The sequence below is a fragment of the Taudactylus pleione genome, unplaced genomic scaffold, assembly GCF_031769625.1.
Source record: "Taudactylus pleione unplaced genomic scaffold, aTauple2 ptg000609l, whole genome shotgun sequence".
Lineage (NCBI taxonomy): Eukaryota > Metazoa > Chordata > Amphibia > Anura > Myobatrachidae > Taudactylus > Taudactylus pleione.
In genome coordinates, this window is record NW_028285011.1 from 8,541,807 (window position 1) to 8,565,894 (window position 24,088).

General features: G+C 45.4%; 1 long non-coding RNA gene across 1 annotated transcript; it reads left to right on the top strand.

Annotated features, from left to right (window-relative positions):
• Positions 1–61: 61 nt before the first annotated feature.
• Positions 62–23,763, top strand: LOC148480621 (uncharacterized). Its single transcript, XR_015871954.1, has 3 exons — positions 62–115; positions 22,133–22,245; positions 23,691–23,763. It is a non-coding gene; the product is annotated as an uncharacterized LOC148480621 (long non-coding RNA).
• The last annotated feature ends 325 nt before the right edge of the window (positions 23,764–24,088 follow it).

Consider the following 24,088-nt stretch of genomic DNA (forward strand, 5'->3'; position numbering starts at 1 on the left):
AATGCTGCTGGGGCTGTGTGCCGCCGGAATAATGCTGCTGTGACTCCAGGAGTCCCATCACCTGACCAGTCAGAGGAAAGAGATTAGTGGAGGAGGCTGCTGTCTACAAGGAGAGGTGAGCTGTGCTGGGTCTGTGGCTGTGCTGCAGAAGGGAGCCGCAGGAGGGGGAGGGGGGTGGTTATGATGTTTAAGAAACTACCTGCTATAGTCCAGGAGGGGGGAGGGCTGGTTGATGTTTCAGCAGCCACATGCTATAGTCCGGGAGGGGGGATGGGGGTTGTGTGTCTGTGTCAGTAAGGGTTATTGGTCAGTAAATGGTGTTTGTGTGAGTGATATCTATGTTAGTAAATGTGTTTGTGTCAGTAAGTTGTGTGTGTACACAAGGGGTATCTGTGTCAGTAAGGAGTGTCTGTCAGTATGTATGTACTTATAATAATGTGATAATAAGTAGTGTCAGTAAGGGGAATCTTTCAGTATGTGGTATCTGTGTCAGTAAGTGTGTGTGTGTCAGTAAGGGGTATTTGTGTCAATAAGTGGTGTCCATGTCAGTAATAGGTATCTGTGTCACTAGGTGGTGTTTGTGTCAGTAAGTGGTGGCTGTGTCAGTAAGCGGTGCCTGTCAGTAAGTGTGTTTGTCAGTTAGAGGTGTCTGTGTACATAATGTGTCTGTTAGTAAGTTGTAACTGTGTGTGTCAGTGGTTGTGTTTAGTAAGAAGTGTCTGAGTAGGTAAGGGTGGGTGTGTCAGTAAGAGGTGTCTGAGTAGGTAAGGGTGGGTGTGTCAGTAAGTGGTGTCTGTCAGACTGTTTGTGTCAGTAAAGGCCCCCATACACCTAGGCGATTTCTAGACAATCACACGATTTTCGACTCGACGTACGTTCAGTCTTAATGAAATCGTGCATTTTTTGAGCCCATGTGCGCTCCCGTGGGTCCTTCAATCGCATCTTATGATCATATGTGCAGCACATATGTTCCATAGTATTGTGTTCAGAACGTGGCATTTTCTTTTTTTACATGCGATCCATCGTGTGGTAATTCAAGTCATTTCAATGACTGTTTGTTCCTATTCCCATAATGAGCGTGTGAGGCACAGGATCGATCTTACGACAGATCCTGTGCTAAGAAAAACAAGAAATGGTGACGACGGGACTGCAGGGTAATCTACTGTGAATCAGATCGGATGCTGGCGTCTGGGGCCTATTAGATGTGTCAATAAATGTGGGTGTCAGTGTTTTTGTCAGTAAGAGGTGTCTGAGTAGGTAAGTGTGGGTGTTTCAGTAAGTGGTATCTGTGTCAGTAAGTGGTGTCTGTCAGAGTGATTGTGTCAGTTAGACGTGTCTGTGTAGGTAAGTGGTGTCTGTGTCAGTAAGGTGTGTCAGTAACTGTGTCTGTGTCAGTGTGTCCAGTGGTGTAACTTCCTCCCAGGTGCCTGGAGGCAAGATAAATGTTGGTGCCCCCCCCTCCCAAAAAAATAAAATAAAATTAACCATCCCCCCCAGCTGCCGTCGCCCCCCTATGCAGTTCCCCCAGTAGTGGTCCCCCTGTGCAGTGCCCTCTGTAGAGATCCCCCAATGCAGTGCCCGCCTGTGTAGTGCCCCCCGATAATGGTCCCCCTATGCAGTACCTCCAGTAGTTGTGCCCCTATGCAGTGCCCCTGGTAGTAAGGGCCCATGTAGTGCCCCCAGTAGTAATGCCCCTTGAAGTGCCCCCAGTAGTAAGGGCCCCTGTAGTGCCCTCAGTTGTAGTGCCCCCAGTAGTAAGGCCCCTGTAATGCCCCCAGTAGTAAGGCCCCAGTAGTACCCCCAGTAATGCCCCCTGTAGTGCCAGTAATGCCCCCTGTAGTAAGCGCCAGTAGTGCCCCCAGTAATGCACCCTGTAGTGAGCCCCAGTAATGCTCCCTGTTGTGAGCCCCAGTAGTGCCCCCTGTAGTAAGCCCCAGTAGTGCCCCCAGTAATATATATATATTTTTTTTTTTGCAGAGTATATAACAGCTACATAATGAGGGGTTAAGGTGCAATCAGGGAGATTGCTGATATTTCAGGGAGTCCCCCTGACATTCAGGGAGAGTTAGTAAGTATGCTATAATGCTCACTCCCTTAATATGAATCATATCTTTTCTGAGATTTTCTTGCATTGAACTCTAGCAATCTTTGAGGTAAACGTGTAAGTGCTTGTTTTTGCCTATTTCACATATTGTCACCAGTAGTAGAGCGTTGCACATCCCATGTTATCAGTCTCTTACATCCCAGTTAGAATGCTGACCTTGTATGCAAAGAATTTGACCTTTCTCCTGCTTGATTGGAAGAGCTTTGGTTCCAGCTGAGCCAGCAGTCATCTGGTTTTGTTTTGTGTACTGTTTTGCTGTTTAATGCTGCAACAGGCACACCCATGCTACTCATCAATGACTTGCTATTGTAGTCAAATCGATGCCAATTTTAGGAGAATGTTTTAAAGTCAGGATTCACCTACCCAGTATATTCTTGCAACCAGAGAAAGTGCTAACAAAAACAGGGTATGGTCAGGGGCTACTGTTCCATCCATAATAATAATAATAATATAAAAATCCAAGCTAGGATTTATACGTAAAACTGAAATGTCTGTAGAACTTTTAGTGTCTGTAAGTGGCACGAGTCATGCTCATTTTGAAATGGTATATATTCGGGAAGCCGGCTGCCTTAATACCGGCAACCGGCTTCCCGACTGTCATATCCCGGCAAGGGTGAAATGCTGGCCATCTAGATGTAGACGCCTGACATTTCCCCAACGCCGGCAGACCGGCGCCCTGCATCCCGATCGAAGGGATGCCGGGTGCCACGAGCGGACAGCCGCAGGGGGAGGGTTAGGTTTAGGGCACCCGGGGGGGACTTAGTGTTAGGCACACCCCCGGGAGGGTTAGAGTTAGGCTAGGGGGAGGGAGGGTTAGGGTTAGGCACCCCCGGGGGGGACTTAGGGTTAGGCACCTCCCCGGGGGACTTAGGTTTAGGCAGCGGGGAAGGGGGGGTTAGGCACTTAGAGGGGGGATTAGGGTTAGGCACTTGGGGGGGAGGTTAGGGTTAGGCACCCCTAAGGAGGGTTAGGGGGTTAGGTTAGGTTAGTCAATACTTGCCTATCGACGATCGGGATTTCCAGCGCAAACTCTTCTTTGGTCGGCCAGGCACTGCCGGGAATCGAACTGCTGGCCATGCGGCCGGCGGTATTTCATACCGATTCCTTTGAAATAGATTAAAAGTACAGTGGTCATTAATTGTGGATCAAATAATCCTAGCTGTGACTGCTGCATCTGTTTAATTCATTACTTATTTATTTTTTCACGTGTGTTTGCACTTTTTTTACACTTCACCACACTTTTTTATGTTTTTCGTGTTTTGTGTCACGTTTTTGGGGTTTAGGTGAGACCCTTATGGGCCACCCTCTCCCCTTGTTGCCGTGGCCCCCTCCTTCTGGGGAGTGCTGAAGGTTTTCGTTCCCGAGAAGGAAGCTTCAGCCAACCCTGGGAAAAAAATGGACGACCCGAGCCGTGAGGCGAAGGAAAGTCTGAAGACCCTTGCCCCCAAAGAGGCCTTTTGGTTCCGGGGGTCGGGGATTCAAGGTGTCCTTCTGCGCTTCGGCAAGGGGGGACTCGAAGACCCTTTATTTCCCCTCAGTAGGCCATTTGGCTCTGAGGGCATGGAGAGTAATGAGGCCCTTCTCATTTTGGAGAGGGTCCAAAGTACTATGCCCCAACACAGTTTTTGCACTGTTCACTGGGTGATGCAGCCACGCACCTCGGACTTCAAAGGTTTAAAAAAAAAAAAAAGGAGAGTTATGGTAAAACTTACCCTTGTTAACTCTCTTTCTTCGAAGTCCATAGGGTCCACAGGGAGACAATGGGGTGTATATGCTACTTGGAGGACCGGACACCAACAGCAATGCTTTTTTCAATCCCAGGATGCTTCAGTCCTTCCCACTATTCCGCGCCCACAGCCTGAAGGCAACTCAGTTTAACAAGCCCAAGGCTGGAGCAGGATAAAGAGAAGGAAGACTAGAACACTGAAGAATCACACTCTCACACAGAGAAGGAAACAAGTGACCAAGAGAAAAAACCCATAGAAGCCAGGTGCATCAGGGCATCCAAAGAGGCCTCACCTGCCGAGAGGTCTGGTGATTGAAAGGCCGGAACCACTATTTCCTCATTGAGGTGGAAACGAGAGATCATCTGGAGAAGGAAGCCAGGGCGTGTTCGAAAAACAGCCCTGTCCGGACGAGAGATTAGAAATGGGGAGCGACAGGAAAGCACCCCTAAATTCAATACCCTACAGGCAGATGCTATAGCCATAAGAAACAGAGTCTACGCAGTGAGCCATTTGACATCTACTGAACCCAGGGGTTCGAATGAAGGTTCCTGAAGTGCGTGGAGAACCACTGACAAAGGCCATGAAGCCACAGGAGGGACAAAGGGAGGTTGTATTCATAGAACACCTTTCAGGAAGGTATGAACATCTGGTAGAGGAGCAATTCTGTGCTGGAAACAGATGGACAGAGCATAGACATGCACTTTCAGAGAGGCTAGTCAGAGTCTGAGATACAATCCAGCAAAGATTCTAGAAACCCTAAAAACCAGAGGGTCATAGTTTGTAGTAGCACACCACTTGAAATATGTATGCCACACCTGGCGATAAATCCTGGCAGAGGCCGGTTTACGCACTCTAAGCATGGTCTGGACCACAGAGCTTGAAAACCCTTTAGATCTTAGGAGGGATGTCTCAAAAGCCAAGCCGTTAAAGACAGATGGGCCAGGTCCAGATGTAGATAGGGACCCTGATACAACAGGTCTGGTCACAGAGGAAGTTAGAGAGGAACGTCTATGGAGAGACTTTGAAGAGCGGAGTACCAATGGCATCTGGGCGAAGCCGGAGCTACCAAAAGGACTGTGCTGCCTTCTTGCATGAACTTCCAAAGAACTCAAGGCAGAAGGGAGACTGGAGGAAAGAGGTATGCCAAATGGAAGGTCCACTTCACCGATAATGCATCCACGAAGGCTGCATCGAGGTCCCTCATCCTGGCCCCATACACTGGAAACTTGTGGTTGTATCGTGAGGCCATGAAGTCCACGTCCGGCAAACCGGAGATACTGCCGATGTGAAGGAGCTATAGGTACATGTAGGTAAGTGTCCTGAATGTCCAGAGACACCATAAATTCCCCAGGCTCCATGGCTAGGAAAATAGAGCGTAGGGTTTCCATACGAAACCTGGGCACCCAGCTAAACGTGTTCAGAGACTTGAGGTTGAGGATAAGCAGATGAGAGCCGTTGGGTTTTTGAACCAAGAAAAGGGTAGAATAATAGCCCTTCCCTCTCCGTGATGAGGGGCCCGGAATTATTACCCCCGAGACAAGTAAGGACTGTAATGGCCTGCTGGAGGAGCAGGGCTTTGCTTGGTTCCATTGGAGGTCCTGTGCAAAAGAACTGCTGGGGGGCCACCTCAGGAATGAGAGGGCGTATCCATGGGAGCCCACTTTTACCCAGGTGTCTGGGGTGGTCAGAACTGTGTGAACTGAAGAAGTCGGCCTCCCATCCTGGGTGCTCCCAGGGAGAGGCCTGCCCTATCAGGCTGAAGGATTGTCCTTAGATTTGGATTGTCCTCAGGATAATTGTAGCACACAATCTGGCACAGTGCAGTGAGCAATGCATATATATGTACAATATGGCACAGTGTAGTGCGCAACACAGATATACAGTATGTGATAGCCCTCACAAATATAGGTAGATGTGAGGTACAATGAATCCCCTATACCTCAGTATGCCAGGGTTATAATGAAAGGGAAAGGTATAAGCTGACGGTTGTAGAAAAAATGAACAGACAGCAGCGCTCACATACAATGCAGAGCATACAATATAACTGCAGTGGGCACTAAATTCAACTACACAGACCACAGTGGCTGGTAGGAAATAGCGCTGAATAACCTGGCTCCTGGGAGAGGTATACAGGAAGACCGGACCCAGCGTCCCGGAGACCTGAGGCTGATGCAGAAAATGGTTGCCATGAGTCTCTGAGGGGGCGGAGGGTGAGGGAGGAGCAGTTCAGGGGCAGCAAGACCGCAGTGGAATGGCGCCCTGAGCTATGGCACGAGTCGAAGGGAGAGGGCCTTCTCCCCTATGCTGACATCAACCACTGGGTCCCTGACCTTAGTATTCTGTCCCCTGCACCAGGTAATCCACCTTACCTGTCCCCTTGAGTCCCAGTTGCAGCTGGGATCCAAGGATCCATGCTAGCTAGGTACCCCCGGAGCCCCGCCTAGGGTACCTAGCCGAGGGCTGGTGTCATGGCACCGTGGAGGGGTGATGGAGCAGCAGTGCAGATGTCCAGAGGACTGTCTAGCGCTGCTTGCTCTATTATGAAAAAAATTTCAATAAAAATAAATCAGAAAATAAATCTTGGGCTACTTATAGCAGCCCCACTGTTCTAACGGTGATCCAGCTCCTGCCAGACACCAACAAAACTGAGTTGCCTTCAGGATGTGGGCAGGGTATAGGGGGAAGGACTGGTGCATCCTGGTATTGAAAAAAGCTTTGCTGTTGGTGTCCGGTCCTCCAAGTACCACATACACCCCACTGTCTCCCTGTGGAGTCGTATGGACCCTGAAGAAGAAAATCTGTTTAATTTACATTCCTTTTTTGCTATGCTAGTCAGTTATGTGCATTAAGTTTAGTATCAGTATGGTAACTCTCATAACTTAGATCAGGTTGTACTAAAGGAAGGAGACCCATCCTGAGTTGGAATGTAGGGTAGATCGAATCATCTGATCAGGTGTGGTCTTGTGTCCTGATATGGATGCAACTTATAATGTTGAACAGAGCCACAAAGTATAGTATTCAGTTGGTACATTCATTCAGGGTTGGACTGGCCCACTGGGGTACAGGGGAAATCCTGTGTGGGCCCCACTGCCTGTGGGCCCCACCCCCTCTTCTAGGTGTCAGGTTCCAGACCTCAAATTATAGATTGTTATTCTATTAGAGTAGACGGTCAGATACCTGGAGGAACAGGACCACTGACCAACATGGGGGCTCGGTTCCCTTCTATAGAAATTACACCAAGATTTGTCTAATGGTTAGCCAAGCATCTGTGGTCAGGGGCACCGAGAAGGGGGGGAGCAGGTACTAATTGCCCGGGCTTGTTAGAGAGGCCTGGATTTGTCCTCTTCCCTGTCAGCAGCTCATCACATGCTGCTTTGTGCTGGGCTGCAGTGGGAGACAGCAACAGCAGTCTCCTCTCCTCTGCCTGTGGGAAGGGAGCGATTACTCTGATTGCACCCCCCCTGGACTCACAGTGCCACCCTCCCCAGTGCGTAGCACTGCAAATAGGTTGTAGCCACACCTCAGACAATTAGGTCATGCCCTGTTCCCTTGTTCCGTGTCTGTGGTGGCTGACTGTGAGGCGGGGGAGTGCGATCTGTGAGGGAGGGGGCCTGTTTGATCTGTGACAGGGAGCCAGTGTGATCTGTGAGGGTGTGTAGTGTGATCTCTGAGGGGGGCTGTGTGTGCAGACAATGTGATCTACAGTGGCCTCTATTTAACAATGAAGCATAACTCCCTTAGCGCTCACTAAAGGGGATATGCCACCCTTTCGCTGTTTGTCAAGCATCGCTCTCGCCATCTGCGGTCCCTATTGCCAGCAATGGAGACCCGGTGGTGCCTTTCTGGCTTCAGCAACGCCTTACAGGCACTGCCGGGTACCCATGTCATGCACATGTGCAGTCGGATCGTCGCGCATGCGCATTACACCGAGCCCCGTCGCTGGCATCGTTAGGCTGCCAGCAGCCCAGCGAAGGACCTAGCTGAGGACTTTGCTGGACTTCGCGGGCCCTACCTGAGGCGTAAGTATTGGTAAATACCAGTGGATTTTTTGTTAGCATTACAGTGATACTACACTAAAAATTCCACCGGTATTTGCCTTAGTTAAATAGGGGCCAGTGTGATCTTTGAGGAGGGCTGTGTGTGCAGACAGTGTGATCTCTGAGGGGGCTGTGTGTGCAGACAGTGATCTCTGAGGGGGGCTGTGGGTACAGTTTGATCTCTGAGGTGGGGCTGTGTGCAGGGGCAGTGTGATCTGTGGGGGGGCTGAGGGGACAGTGTGATCGCCGAGGGGGGCTGTGTGTTAGGACAGTGTTATCTGTGAGGGGAACTGTGTGTGGGGACAGTGTGAACTCTGAAGAGGGCAGTGTGATCTCTGAGGGGGTGCTGTGTGTGGGGGGCAGTGTGATTTGTGAGGGGCCTGTGTGTGGAGGCAAAGTGATTTGTGAGGGGGCCTGTGTGTGGATGCAGTGTGATGTCTGAGGGGGGCTGTGTGTGGGAGCAGTGTGATCTCTGAGGAGGGCCTGTGTGCGGGGGCAGTGTGATCTGAGGGGGACTGTTACTATATCAGAATAAGATACAAAAGGTTGGAATCTACAAACAAGTGCAACCAATCAGATTTATAGGCACCTTTTGAAGGCAATGGAAGAATTTACAAACTGCTCTTCAGAAATATGCACATGTTCTCAAAACTGATGAAGATCTAGCTGCCATTTTGGGTACCAGAGTTGACATCAGCTGGAGGAGATCAAGGAATCTAAAGGATTATTTGACACACAGCCATTTTGGTACCAAGAAGAGAATGAGAGAAAATACAACTGGATCTCATAAATGTGGACACAGTGAATTTATGGTGAAAAGATATCATTATGTGAACAGATATGGAAAGAAATGTGTAATATAGGATTTCATTAATTGTTCAACATTAGGAGTGATTTATTGTTTGATGTGTCATTGTAACAAGGTATATGTGGGTATGACTAGTACTACACGACAACTTAAAAAACGAATAATGGAATTTGTGTATAATATAAATAATGCACAGAGATGAAGGTAGAATAAAGGCACTGACTAGCGTAGCGAGACACTTCTTATGGTGTCATCAAAGAAAAAGCAATGGTTTAATGGCTTTTGGGTTGGAAAAGGTACAACTGGGCCTGAGAGGAGGAGCTATAACTCTGGAACTCCTCAAAAAAGAAGCTAGGCAGATCTTTCTGATGGACAACGTGGTACCTAAGGGCCTAAATGAAAACATCAATTTCTCTATGTTTTTGGAATGAAGAAATTAATCTCGATCATATTTTACATCATAATATAGAAACTAATATAGATATGCATGTACTGGAATACCTGGAATGATCCCTTGGTAGGATCTATGTTGAGTCATAATACAGATAATATAGATAGGATCTATGTTGAGTCATAATACAGATACTAATGTAGGAATGTATGATTAAAATTGATCCACGGATGGAATTTAAATTATGAGATGTATATTATCAACAATAGGAAAGTAGACTATTTAGTCCAACACCAATGAGGACTGTAATTAATAATATTATTTAGTGTGTTCATTTCAGAGGATGATATTATGAGGATTGTATTTATAGAATTTTTCTAATGGATAGGCGAGGGCTTGGGTATAATTATTTTAGATTATTTGGACATAATATTGGGTTTGGTGTATATTATATGACAGGATTAATAAACACTTATGGATTATTGCATTGTGGTTTTACACATAATTTGGAGTAAATTTTTAATTGGTAGACACAAATGGTTTTTATGACACTATACACAGATACATCTAAGTGTTTATCTGTAGCATTACTGTTTGCAAACAATGCTATCAGATTTAAAATAAAGTACGAAGAGTCAAGTTTTGATACTGTAGGGGTTAATTCACGTTTTATTAAAATTTATAGTATAAATATGTGTATACACGGTAGAAATGTAATGAAATATATAGTAGATTAATATTATTAAGCACAGTTCACAGGGTGGTAGATTACCTAACAAATATAGATTCATTATATTATAATATAATAGAGGATTGATATATCATGATTTAATATAGATGCAGGCTATTTAATAAAATTGAATATTAATGATGGGCATACACTATACAATTATCTGTCCAATCAGGTTGGAATTAAAACCTGGTAATGTATGGGAGCAAATGACAGTCGGTTATATGGTTTTAAACACTGGAAAACAGACAAAAAACGGTAGTTCAAATTGGTTACATTTGTTTTATTTAACCAATATGGCTGAACATCCATTTTTGTTTGTTTTCCAGTATTTGTGAACAAATGTTCGATTGTCATTTGCAGCCATACACTACCAGATTTTCATTCCAACCAGCCAGATTGGACAGATATCTGACAGATAATTGTATAGTGCATGCGCAGCCAAGGATTACAGTAAAATGAATAAATAATGGTAATAGTATCAATTACTTTAATTAATAAATTCTTGCATAATACAATAAATGGATATAAGTATATAATAAATATTAGTATAAGATAAGGAATATGAATTAATATAAGAAGTAATTTATTATGTTGGTTTATAAATTTATATGATGGTGATTGGTGTAATTAAGTGTTAAACATATTATAGTGTAATAAATATGATAAGATTATATGTACAAATAAGGATGTTAAAAGGAATGAGCTAAAAAATCTGTGGATCTTAATTATATATGTACTATATTATATTGGATTAAATCGAGATATATTATGAATGGGTGTACAGCCATGGCCAAAAGTTTTGAGAATGACACAAGTATTGTTTTTCACAAAGTTTGCTTCTTCAGTGTTCTTAGACCAGTGTTGGCTAACCTTGACACTCCAGCTGTTATGGAACTACATAATCCAGCATGCACTGCTACAGTTTTGCTATTAGGGCATGCTAAAACTGTGGCAGGGCATGCTGGGATATATAGTTCCACAACAGCTAGAGTGTCAAGGTTAGCCAACACTGTCTTAGACCTTTTTGTTAGATATTACTATGGTATACTGAAGTAAAACTACAAGCATTTCATAAGTGTCAAAGGTTTTTATTGACAATTACTTTAAGTTTATGCAAATAGTCAATATTTGCAGTGTTAACCCTTCTTTTTCAAGACCTCTGCAATTGGCCCTGGCATGCTGTCAGTCAACTTCTGGGTCACATACTGACTGATGGCCGCCCATTCTTGCCTAATTAATGCTTGGAGTTTGTCAGAATTTGTGGGTTTTTGTTTGTCCACCCGCCTCTTGAGGATTGACCACAAGTTCTCAATGGGATTAAGGTCTGGGGAGTTTCCTGGCCATGGACCCAAAATTTTGATGTTTTGTTCCCCAAACCACTTAGTTATCACTTTTGCCTTATGGCAAGGTGCTCCATCATGCTGGAAAAGGCATTGTTCATCACCAAACTGTTCTTGTATGGTTGGGAGAAATTGCTCTTGGAGGATGTTTTGGTACCATTCTTTATACATGGCTGTGTTCTCAGGCAAAATTGTGAGTGAGCCCACTCCCTTGGCTGAGAAGCAGCCCCACACATGAATGGTCTCAGGATGCTTTACTGTTGGCATGAGACAGGACTGATGGTAGCGCTCACCTTTCCTTCTCCGGACAATTGTTTTTCCAGATGCCCCAAACAGTCTGAAAGGGGATTCAGAGAAAATAACTTTACCCCTGTCTGTCCCTGATGTTTTTCCTAGTGAGAAGTGGCTTATTTTATCTGGATCCATATACACCACTGGACTCACCTTTTGATGAACGCATTTTATTGATTTGGGGTGAGTCCAGTGGTGTATACGGATCCAGATAAAAATAAATACAGTGTATCATTATGTGACCTGGTCTTCCTGTTTTTTTTTTTCAAATTCATTTGAGACTATAGGAAATCCTTTTTTTGGAGAAAATCAAGAAGTTCCATCTAATCCTAACAGTGCTTGTGAACCACTCTTCTATATTTTATTAGCAATCTTAGTAGCAGCAATATCCTTGCCTGTGAATCCCTTTTTGTGCAAAGCAATGTTGACTGCCCGTGTTTCCTTGCTGGTAACCATGGTTAACAGAGGAAGAACAATGATTTCAAGCTATGCCCTCCTTTTAAAGCTTCCAGTCTGTTATTCTAACTCAGTCAGAATGACAGAGTGATCTCCAGCTTGTCCTCGTCAACACACTCACCTGTGTTAACGAGAGAAATCACTGACATGTCAGCTGGTCCTTTTGTGTCAGGGCTGAAATTCAGTGGAAATTTTATTTTTGGGATTAAGTTCATTGTCATGGCAAGAGGGACTTTGCAATTAATTGCAATTCATCTGATCACTTTTCATGACATTATAAATCCTAAAAACGGAAGCAGCAGACTTTGTGAAAACCAATACTTGTGTCATTCTCAAAACTTTTTGCCATGGCTGTATAGCAACCAATGAGGAGGACTGGATTTCAGTTTCGAACAGGCATTGGAAGGTGATTGGATGAAGGATACATAAAGAACCGGGAAGAAAAGCAGTTGGCTTGCCTATTGAAGAACTTACAGTGAAACGCACATTGTCGTTAAGCTGTATTTGTCTAACTGAAAGTGTCCTAAATAATATAAATTATGCTGCAGTAAATGTGTCTGGAACAAAGGAAAAACTGGCATGTAAGATAGGGGAGACAAACAGCGACAGCGGTACTGATATGCAATAGACGGGCAGTAGCAGTGTAACATAGAACTGTTGAACAGAGAGACCTTGTTAGTGGCTCTGTTAAAACTAATAGGCGGCAGTAGTAGAACACTGACCGATAATGGAGGTGACCGGGATAGCGGCGCCTGGTATAAAAGTGGGCAGAAGCAGTGTGATATTGAACTGGTAAGTGTGGGTGACCATGGATTGTGGTGCTGGAATAACTATATTGCAAATATGAAATGAAAAGGCTCAATATAGGTTTTGAAGGCAATGACAAAGGGGAATATGTGTGACGGTATTGTGTTATGTGAAAAATAAACACCTTAAGAAAATATAAAAGCCCTTTGTACACATGAACCCTTGGTGGAATTGACATAAAATGAAATATTGAAAATGAGGAGTTCTATGTACACGAGCAGCGGTAGCTAACCCCTATCATAAGCCTCAGTACTGAGAAATATAACTACTGAGGATAATGGTACATTTTGTTTATAATCTATCCTTGCAGTGTGGGAAATAGTACTGAGCCGGATACACTTGTTACAAGTGATCTGCCACTATGTATATAGTGCACAGTGTAGAGAAAATATGCCTGTGTAACTAAAACATAGAGGGTAGAAATAAATATAGAAAGGGTGCAGTGGAGACGTGTAACCCTTGAGTTACTAAGAAGTGTTTTTTTTACCTCAGTTGGATGACATCAGGCTGCACATTTATTCTATTACTATATTAGAGTGACAGTAGAAGACTCCCATTACTGCCTTGTTTATAAAATCTCACTGCTATCTACTAAGAAATCCTGTTGTGTGTGCACAGAAATAAATCAGCATAATAGTGTGTATTTTACAAACACAGCAGCTTGAGAATATTAACAAGTGAGACACTAAGACAAATGAAAGCCTTGATTTTAATTTACCACTATCCCATGTCTTTTATTTAGCTGATTTTATTATTAATTGTTTATTATAAGTAAGTGAATAAAAGTTACATTTTAATGAAAGATTTGTATATACCTATGCAATATAAGTGTACATTTTCACTTTAAGGACTACTTAGGTTTTGGATCTCTGGGGAGGAGCTGTGTGCGGTGGCAGTGTGATCCGTGATGGGGGCTGTAGGAACAGTGTGATCTCTGAGGGAGGCTGTGTGTGGGGACAGTGGGCCTGATTCAGACCCACTCGCAAGCGCTCAGCGCTCGCAAGCGGGTCGATGTTGGCCCAGTGCGCATGCGCATGACGGATCCAGCTCCATCGTGCGCATGCGCGAGACCCGGATAGCGATGGGCAAGCCGTCGCTCCGGGTCTCGTACCAAAGGGGGTGTGCTGTCGATGGTGAGTGACAGCACGCCCCCTTTGGTGGGCGTGCCGGGAGCGTGGCTGCCCAGATGGAGGCGTTCCCATGGGAACGCCTACCGTCTGGGGCCGGCCCCACTGACATCACAAGTGAGCCGAAAGCACTCCAGGGCTTGCGACAATGAGACCCTACCACAAGGGTCTCGTCGCAAGACCATCGCGACCATCTTCCTGGCCGCTCGCTATAGCTGTGGGTGGCCACTCTAAAAATTAAGAAGGACGGCCCTGATTCAGAGCGAGCGCTCTGTCAGAGCGTCCGGCTCTGAATCAGGGCCAGTGTAAACTCTGAAGGGGCAGTGTGATTTGTGAGGGGCCCTGTGTGTGGGGCCAGTGTGATCTGCGAGGGGGGCCTGTGTGTGGGGACAGTGTAATCTCTGAGGGGGGCCTGTGTGTGGGGCAGTGTGATCTTTGAGAAGGGGCAGTGTGAGCTGTGAGAGAGGCTGTGGGGACCGTGTGATCTCTGAGGGGACTGTGTGTGGGGACAGTGTGATTTGTGAGGGGGCCTGTGTGTGGGGCCAGTGTGATCTCTGAAAAGGGCAGTGTGATTTGTGAGGGGGCCTGTGTGTGGGGCCAGTGTGATCTCTGAGGGGGGCTGTATGATCTCTGAGGGGGACCTGTGTGTGGGACCAGTGTGATCTGTGAGGGGGGGGCTGTGTGTGAGGGCAATGTTATATGAAAGGGTGGGGCATCTGTGTGTAGGGACAGTGTGATCGCTGGGGTGGGGCAGGGTGATCTGTGAGGGGGTTCCTGTGTGGGAGCAGTGTGATCTCTGAGGGGGGGCAGCATGTATATGTGAGTCTACGGAGGAAGTGTGTTTGAGGTGATGGGGGCAATATGTGTGTGTGTGAGGCTATGGGGGAAGTGTGGGTGTGTGAGGCTAAGGCAGCGTGTGTGTGTGAAGCTATGGGGCAGCATGTGTGTGTGGAGAAAGTGGGCGCCAAAGGAAACTCTCGCCCCTGGTCTAGAACCGGCCCTGCTATTCAACAACTAGTGTGTAAGTATTTAAAAACTGTATAAGTAGTGGTGGATACAGGACTCCTTGCTGTCATGTGGGAAGCGACAGCTGGGGGGATTTGACCTTCTAGTCCTGCAGGCAGCAGGAGGAGTCCAGAATGCAGGGCAGGAGCCAAAATGCAGCACCGTGGGAATCCTTTAGGGCTTCAACACAGATGAAATAGGAGGAAACCTCTGGAGTGTGCTCTGCTCTTCTACCTGCAGCCCTCTCTCCTCTCTGCTTCACAGGGATCCATCAAGCTGCCTGTCCATTCTGTGTTCCATATCCTTAGTGTCTTCCTGTCCTGTCTGTGTTCCATACCCAGTGTCTGCTAGTTCTGTCTGTGTTCTATGACCCTGATTCAGAGCCGGACGCTCTGACCAGAGCGCTCGCTCTGAATCAGGGCCCACCTCCATTAATATGGAGCGTCCTCCTGGATGCTCGTATAGCTGTGGGTCACCACCCACTGCATATACGAGTGTGCAAAATGATGGTCGCGATGGTCTCGACCATCGCGACTATCGGAACTGCGAGTAAAAGCCTGCGGTTGGGTTTCTCAACCGCAAGGCCAGGAGTGATTTTGGCTCTATCAGAGCCAAAATCACTCCCACTGACATCACTAGTGATCTATCAGAGCCAAAATCACTAGTGATGTCAGTGGGGCCGGCTTCAGATGGTAGGCGTTCCCTTGGGAACGCCTCCGTCTGGCAGGCACGCCCCCGGCACGCCCACCAAAGGAGGCGTGCTGTCAGTCACCATCGACAGCACGCCCCCTTTGATGAGACACTCCGAGCAAAGGAAAGTCCTTCGCTCGTCGGGTCTCACGCATGCGCACGACGGAGCTCCCTCCGTCGTGCGCATGCGCAGTGGGGAACATCGACCCACTTGCGAGCGTACTGCCGCTTGCGAGTGGGTCTGAATGACCCCCTATATCCTATGTCTGCCTGTCCTGTCAGTGGTACATATCCTGCATGTGCCTATCCATATTTTTAGTGTCTGCCTGTCCTGTCTGTGTTCTATAACCCTGTATTCCTGTCTGTGTTCCTTATATTGTGTCAGCCTGTCCAGTCTGTTTCATATCCTATGTCTGCCAGTCCTGTCTGTGTTCCATATCATATGTGTCTGCCTGTCCTGTCTGTGTTCCATACCCTGTGTCTGCCTGTCCTGTCTGTATTCCTTATATTGTGTCTGCCTGTCCTGTCTGTGTTCTATACCGCATCTATTCTAACTACATTCCCCCGAGTCCTGGCTCATGCAGCTGGTACTTAGAGGTCCCTTTGAGGGGACAATAACATGTGCTCTGCAGTGGGCTGGCAGTTTTGCAGTGGGCCACTGACATTTCATTCCCTTCATATACCAGTCTGACACTGAAAACTTGTGATAAGAGGCACATACAGGAAAGCTAGCAAAGTAATAAAGTATAGTGAATAAAGCATATGGAAAGCAATAGTCTCTTCCTCCTACGTCATATGGCAAAGTGACATCATAAAGTAATAGGCACAAATCAGGGAATACTGCAGCAGGCTTCCAATTTATCAGGTCCCTCCAATATAGTAGGCAGATCTCCCACATCCTACACACTTCCTAGTGAAGTGGACAGGATGGGGAGATAATTTGGAGAATCTCAGGTCTGCAGCAGGTGTCTGTATCCTAACCCTGTCGGGATGCCGGCGTCGGGGTTCTAACAGCCGGGATCCTGAGTGCCAGCATCCTGTACCCAACCCACATTATATATATAAATAATCAAAAGTGACCAGCGCCTTCAAAGTTCCCCAAGTGAAAAAAGTGGAAAGTGAAAATAAATGTAAGTATTGCTTATCTTTGAAATGTCTTTGTCTTCAGAGCAACTCACAGGCCGTGATTTATAAAGGGGTGATATAAAAACAGAAATTATATCAAACCATTGTGCGTACTTCATAAAATCTGTATCTTGCTATACCAATAAATATATATATGGTGTCCATAAACCACCAACTGTACAGACGCTTAAAGGTTTAAAATCTTGTGACTATGAGCCTGATTCAGCAAGGATTGCAATTGCAAACTGCACGCAGGCATATACTGCAGTGCGTAGTGCACGCAGGCATATACTGCAGTGCGTAGTGCACGCAGGCATATACTGCAGTGCGTAGTGCATGCAGGCATATACTGCTGTGCGTAGTGCACGCAGGCATATACTGCAGTGCGTAGTGCACGCAGGCATATACTGCAGTGCGTAGTGCACGCAGGCATATACTGCAGTGCGTAGTGCACGCAGGCATATCCTGCAGTGCGTAGTGCACGCAGGCATATACTGCAGTGCGTAGTGCACGCAGGCATATACTGCTGTGCGTAGTGCACGCAGGCATATACTGCAGTGCGTAGTGCACGCAGGCATATACTGCAGTGCGTAGTGCACGCAGGCATATACTGCTGTGTGTAGTGCACGCAGGCATATACTGCAGTGTGTAGTGCATGCAGGCATATACTGCAGTGTGTAGTGCACCCAGGCATATACAGTAGTGTGTAGCGCACACAGGCAGCTTTGCAATTACTTCCTTGCAATAATGCAAATGCAGCAGGAGGTGTATGCAGCAGGTGTATATACTGCAGCAGGAGGTGTACTGTATATACTGCAGTGTGTAGTGCATGCAGGCATGACACCTCCTACTGCATTTGCAATCCCAGCACTGCATGGAGGTCGCAGGCTGGGATCACCATCGTGACTATCACAACTGATGGTTGCGATGGTGGATGACGCCTCAGCTTACTCCTCAGACTGGCCAGCTTGCGAGCCCAGGACACTGCGTTGATCAATACACAAACATAGTATATATATATATATATATATATATATACATATATATATATATTCACCATATCAGCGGCACTCCGGGAAAAGAAGGAAAATTTAGACAGGAATCTGTGTCGACACAGATTCCTGTCTAAATTCTCCTTCTTTACCCGGAGTGCCGCTGATATGGTGAATATACTGGTGGGCTTTATTGCCATCTGCTGAGGGCACCCGGACTGTTGTATTTTTTTATATGGGAGTGCCATCCACATCGTGATTTATATATATATATTTATACACACATATACATATATATGTATATTGTCTCACTACACTTTGGTATTGCTAAAGGTTTTAACACCAGGCTCTATAAAAATACCCTTCATGACTGACAGATGTTCTGTGTACTGCACAGTTCATGTCTACAGTTTAATTACATATGACATTCCATCCGAATCAACATGGATGGTGTAGTTTTTAGCATGACTGGCTCACAGCACTACGGTCATTAGTACAATACCCAGTCATTAACCATCTGTGTGGGGATTATATGTTATCTCTGTTTTTTTTGCATGGGTTTTATCCGGGTCTCGGGTGTTCCAGTTTCCTTCGACATACAGTATTGATAGGTTAATTGGTTTTTAACAAAATAAGTAAATACAAAAGTGTGTGTGTGTGTGTGTGTGTGTGTGTGTGTGTTCTCATGTGATAGAGAATATATAGATTGTAAGCTCCACTGGGGCAGGACTGAGATATTCTCTGAAAAGCAGTGTGGAATATGTATGCACCAAATAAATCACTTATAATAAATAAAAAATAATAAGCTAAATGAATGTATACCAATCTTAATGGGGACCTACACCAGCATTCTAGCTGATCTTCAAGTTGGATTTATGTTTATGTTCTTGGATATTACAACAGAGAAGCAGGTTTGTTTATTGGAAACAATTGTACCTACTCAGCAAATCTGACGTAGGGAGTAGTCCTATTTATAATATGCTCCATGCAGAAACCATAGAAATATGTTTGTGCTGGCACATGTCCTAGTTTTCAGAACATTTCAGCTTTCTGGAAAATGAGAAGATAATTAGCTATTAGCAATAAAATTAAACAAGTTTCATATTATTGTGAAATTACCAGTCCTTTAGTTTCATATTATTGTGAAATTACCAGTCCTTTAGTTTCATATTATTGTGAAATTACCAGTCCTTTAGTTTCATATTATTGTGAAATTACCAGTCCTTTAGTTTCATATTATTGTGAAATTACCAGTCCTTTAGTTTCATATTATTGTGAAATTACCAGTCCTTTAGTTTCATATTATTGTGAAATTACCAGTCCAGTACTGTACATAAACACACCGGTACAAAAGTTCTACTATTGGACCTTTGTATACATGAAACCATATATATTAGTGAGATGACTCATATATCGGAAACATCTATCTTTTAGTAAATCTGCTCAGCATCCATGTGCCGGTAGTTGGAAACTGATTTTTTTTATTTTTTATGTACACTGCAAACAACCAATTCATAGTACTTTTCAAGAAAATAAATATTTAAATTTTTGTTTCTTTCAGTTGGATTTACAGCAAGGCAAAGTAAAAGCAAGAAAAACACTGTTGGACATTAATGATAAACTTCTTTAAATAACTTAATTGTAAATGTAGTTTGCCATCATGATATTGTGGGCTGGATGTACTATGCATGGCATTTTGGATGCGGTACATGCCGCAACTTCTCAGGTACACAGCGGTGTTAATAATACCACTATGTACCTAGAATTGCGATTAAAATTGCCAAGGACAGCTCTCTCGAAAAGAGCCATCCTTTTGTGAAGAGGGGACTTCCAGGTTTATGTCCCAGAAGCCACTTGGATCCCTCTCAGTGAACAATGCAGTGAGAGGCCCATAGGCTTCTATTAGGCAACACCATTTGTTTTTGTTGAAACCACTCTGTCTTAATTTCACTGATTTCATTTATTCTTCATCCTGCTTGTTTAATTATGCTAGTAATGCTCACAAATTGAAATTAATTAAGTTTGACTGTCTCAAACATGTTGCTGTTACCTCTGTCCAACTCTGAATAACCCACAATTCCATCAACATGCCCTCTCTGAATTTTGCCTATGAGAGGTATATCAAGACATAGGGGATATGTGTGCAGTGATCCTCCACCTTCAGTACAGTGCCCCTCCCCCTGACCACAATGCTTGCTTAGGGCTGGCATTGTCTTTGGAAAGATGGCGCACGTGCAGAAGATAGCAATGATCTGGCACAGTGCGAGCACCTTTGCTATCTCCTGTGCTGCTGCCATCTTTCTGATAAAAGTACTGAAGATATAGCGCTGCTGGCAGCAGCTATGGAGGAGTGCTGCACTTCAGTGTGAAGAGTCTGTTTTGGGCGCAGGGTGTGTGCAGTGTTGGCAACTCTGAAATGGAAAACAAGCAACTTATAAGTAAAAAAACAAGCCCAAACCAATCCTAAAAAGCTAAATAAAAAAGCCCAATTTATGGGGGTGTCTCTTTGTCCTCACTCTCTACCTGCCTAACTTCCTTTATTCCCCCTCTTCTCTAGCCTAAATATTTTAGTGTATGCACAGCCTTATCTGCCTATATTGCTTTTCTCCCTCTACACCAGCCTCCATATATTTACCTCTTCCCTCTTTTCATACCTCATTCCCTTGCCAGTCTTCCCCTGGGTACACACTTGCCGATGTGTGTATCCAGCAATGCAACACCCAACCATGCAATATATATCGGGCGGTCGGAAAACACTGCATGATGTGGTGACCAAACATCCGATATGTCAAGAACTGGCTCCATCCACTATGTTGGCATCTGGGTCGTTCCATCGGCCCTACATGCAGGCCGACAGAACGTCCCCGATGGACGACCCGCGGGAGTGCTCAGGGTCACACATAGTGGGTACACACTGGCCGATGTGGACGATATGTCAGCCCAATCAGCAGGATCAGGCGACATATCGTCTAGTGTGTACTGTGTACCCACCTTTCCTCTACCTGACTCTTCTCCGCATTTCTCTCACCCCTCTTCTTCACCTCCTTCATTCCTATCACGCATCTAATTCCATTATCCCCTCTTTTTAATAGCCTCAGTAATTTTAACTCGCCCCCATGTACCTGCCTCATTTCTGTCATCTAGCTTACCTCTCCTTCATGCCTGCCCCCTCAAACTTCACCCTGTCCACTGGCTACTGCCCTCTATTCCCCAGACACAACCTTCTCCACCCCCCTGAGTCATTACTAGTGCAAAAAACACACACATCAAACACACATTTACTTACTTCCAGGGGTGCCTCAGCATTACACAAAAAAAACAAGCCCCAAAATCAAGCAACCTTAAAAAAAAACAAGCCCAAAAACAAGCAACAAGCAACTTGCAAAAAACACAAGCCACTTGCAAAAAAAACAAGCCCAATTCCGCTTATTATAAGCGAGCTTGGCAACTATGGGTGTGTGGTGTGAAGCTTCCATAACCCATGGCCCTGCGTGCACCGTACCCCCTGCACCAATTATAGATGTGCAACCGGGCACTTTGATATCTGTAATTGCCAGCATACAGGTATTGGCATACAAACAAATGGCATGGTGAAAGAGATTATTTAGTATTGTAATAATTGGCAGAAACAACAGTCCTTATGTAACTAAGTATCACTTAGGATACTAATCCCCTTACTGGTCACTGAACATGTGTGGCTTAGAACTTAAAAATAACTTATTTAAGCAAAATGCCAGCATTCTCTGGTAAATGCCTCATTTACTGCTTTAAACAAAAGGAGATTGTCTCTGATATATAGTGACTGCTTTGTTTGAATAAGGCGATTCTAAAAATTGTGTTTTTCAGCTCTCATACATGCCCAAGAAAAAACAAAATATTTGGTGTAAACAGGGGAGAGTACACAAAAACATAACATTTATATTTGGGTGGCTTTTACTATGTTAAGCGAAAGTATTCCTTATGCGTGGTGTGGCATTCCACTGATACCTGTAATATTCTGGTCCTGCACTTCATGGTACTATCACCCACTCGTTTCAAACAGGAAGTGGTAACCTTTTTGGTATTTATCAGTCTCTCTGTTCATAAGCATCAGACTAGCAACAGGTCCATAATAGAATGCAGTGTAAAGGGGCCCATACATCATAGATCAGGGGTAGCCAACATCGTTCCTCCAGAGCTACTAACAGGACACGTTTTCCAGACCCCCTAGCAGGTGCACAGATGTAGTCATTACTCACTAACACATTTGAAAAGATCTACAGGTGGAGCTAATTATTTCACTTGTGATTCCGTAAGGAGACCTGGAAAACATGCACTGTTGGTAGCTCTCGAAGACCAGGGTTGGCTACCCCTGACATAGACATATGGCCTGCATTAGAGCTATGGGGAAGGTATAAACGTTTTTGTTAATGATAATCACTCTACAAGAATAACTGAGATTGCAACAGGCAGTGAATGACTGACCACAATCAACTACATATTTCAATGGTCTGTCACAGGGATACGTTCAGCATACCTGCACAGGGGATGTTGGGGCTTAGAATACCGGCGCTGGAATCCCGACACCTGTCACAATCCTGGCACCGGCATTCTGACCGCTGGCATCCTGAAGGTAAGTAGCGGGGATGGGGGGAGGTTAGGGTTAGACACTAGTGGGAGAGTTAGGGTTAGGCACTAGGTGGGGTGGTTAGGTTTAGGGTGTGGGGAGGGGGAGGTTAGGTTTAGGCACTAGGGGAAGGTTAGGATCAGGCACTGGGGAGGGTTAGGACACCTATCCTAACCCTGTTGGGATGCCGGCCTCGGAATTTTGACCACCTGGATCCCAAGTTTCGGCATCCCGTACCCATCCCCTATCACCAGGGGTGGATCCAGAAGAAAATAACGGGGGGGTACCACGATAGGATAAGTGACCTTTGTGCGCGTGCTACCGAAAAAGAGGGTGTGGCCTCACAGTCTATGCCATACCCGCTAGCTACACTCCCCAGCTTCTGTAGCTGCCAGCTGGTGTTCTAAGCTCTGTTTGTGCCTGTCTAAATCTTGAAAAGTTTAGGACCTGTTGAAAAAGAAATTGGGAGTACATTACTGCATTTAAAATGTGTCAAATAATCTAGATTCCTCCCCCGGAATCTGCAACTACCAGCCAACATAAAGTATTAGAATGCATGTGTCTTTCTCATTGCCCCCTCCCTGAATATCTCTCTCTGCCCTTTCATACGTCTCTTACTGCCCATATTTATTTTACTACCCCTTCCATAGCTGTCTCATTGCCCCCTCCCTTCATATCACACTGCTGTCTCACAGCCAGGGTTGGACTGGCCCGCAGGGGTACAGGGGAAATCCCCGGTGGGCCTCACTGCCAGTGGACCCACTCCCACTTCTAGGTGTCAAGTTCCAGACTTCAAATTATAGATTTTTACTCTATTAGATGTCATTTACCTGGTGCAGCAGGAGCAGTGATCAACATGGGGGCTTGGTTCCAGTCTATAGAAACTACACCAAGATTGATTAGCCAAGTGTCTGTGGTGGCTTGCCACACCCCCTCTGGTGGATGGCCTCACCGCTTAAGCATGGGCCTCTACCACTTAATTCCCCCTGTGAGCCCTTCATGCTCCAGTCCGACACTGCTCACAGCACTCACTGCCCCCCTCCCAGCACACTGACCTTCTTCCCAGCTTACTCACTGTCCCCCACAGCACAATGATCCTTCACAGCACACGCAGTGACCCCCTCATTGCCCATCTTATAGCACTCACTGACCCCCAATTGCCCTCCTCCCAGTACTGTCACCCCCCACAGATCACACATTTAACCCCCTCGACAGCACACAGAAAAACATATTTCCCCTTTACTGCCCACTTCAAAGCACATACTACCCCCCTTCACAGCACATACTGCCCTCTTCACTACCCCCTCACAGCACCACATCCTTCCCCCTCACAGCACATAATGTCCCCCTCACAGCACATACATACTTTCCCCTTCACTGTCCACCTCTTAGCATTCTCTCCCCTCCTCTCCAGCAAACTTACCTGCTTGCCTTGTGTCTCTTTTTTCCAGGTCAGTGCAGCATCCTCCTGGTGGCTCCTATGCAGTGTCGCAAACTGAGGATAGGAGTACAGGGAGACAGAGGGGACTACTGGAATGGAACTACATATTGAAAAATAAAAATCCACCTATGTATATCACACATGTGTATGACACATGTATTGCAGCATGAGGGAGTAGTCACCTTCTACTTGGCAAACCCCAATGCAGACAAGATGAAAATTAAAAATGTAACTAATATTTACATATGAATGTCTGTGAATTTCAGAACTTATAATATATACTTTGTACTGCTCTGCAGACCAGAAACATTTAGATTTAGATTCATTTAGACGCAGACACATTTACACACTGAACACATTTAGGCAAATACAGATGCAACAAAAGTGTGTTCACATGCATAGGTTGAG